This window comes from Cicer arietinum, chromosome 3 (assembly GCF_000331145.2).
Source record: "Cicer arietinum cultivar CDC Frontier isolate Library 1 chromosome 3, Cicar.CDCFrontier_v2.0, whole genome shotgun sequence".
NCBI classification, from domain to species: domain Eukaryota; kingdom Viridiplantae; phylum Streptophyta; class Magnoliopsida; order Fabales; family Fabaceae; genus Cicer; species Cicer arietinum.
In genome coordinates, this window is record NC_021162.2 from 23664935 (window position 1) to 23666138 (window position 1204).

Sequence of the window (1204 nt, forward strand, 5' to 3'; positions counted from 1 at the left end):
TTGTATTGATGTTAATTTGAGTATTTTTAGTTTGGGAATTCCCGCTCTGATAGTGACATCGGGTGGGGACTATATTTGCACTACATTTGAAACATAAGTATGTGTACTTCAAAAAGGATTATGTTGTTGATATTATGATTTCGATGTCATTATGTTTGTTGAAAATTTTGGATTTTATGTGACATGTTTATGATTACGTGATACTCTTTATAAAAAAAAAATAAAAAAAAAAAATTATTTGGGGTTTAGGGTGTCACAAAAATTATTTTAGAATATATGATAATAAATTTTCTGAATAATTTTTGTTGTATATGTGATTTCTATGATGTGCTAGTTTTATAAATATTAGATTACATGAGCGATATAAATAATAAATATTATATTTTATTATTTGAATTTTAGTGAAATATATATTTTAAAGAAAAATATTTTATACGATTTTACGTGTAATACGTGTACCCAATTAATGTAATACTTTTAGGTGTGCTTGATTGATGTTAAGTATGCACGTAGTTATATTTCAATTATTTATAACTATTTTATATTTTTAGTTATTTTTTTTTATAAATAATTATCTTGAGATAGTAGTGATATTTTGTTTGATTTACATTATTTTTATATATTTTTTATGACATTGTGATTTTATATATATTTATTAAGGTTTAGTAATTAATATAAAGTGTTGATGTTTTATTTACTTATTTTATAATTTCGACTATTCTCTAATGATGGTAATATTTTAATTTGAGTATTTGAAAAAAATAAATATTATTATAGGGATTATTTTAAATATGAGATTTTTGGTTATTAATGTACTCTAAAAGACACTACGCGAAAAAACGCATTTTACAGCGCTTTTTTTAAGCCATTTACAGCGCTTTTTCAAAAAAATAAGCGTTGTGGAAACGAGCGCTGTAAATGATACAACAGCGCTTTTAAAAAAGCGCTATAAAACATGTAAATACAACGCGCGCTTGTTATGCACATTTTACAGCGCTTCTTCACAAAAAAGCGTTGTAATATGCACCCCATTATATGAGTTATGGGTGTGCATATTACAGCGCTTTCTCAAACAAGCGCTGTAATATGCCCAACCATAAGATTAAATAATTATTAGTTTTATTTTAACAAAATAAAAATAATAGTAGTAAAATATAAATAAAGAGACCAATGGGTTTGACTCCATGAACCCTAATTGTTAATA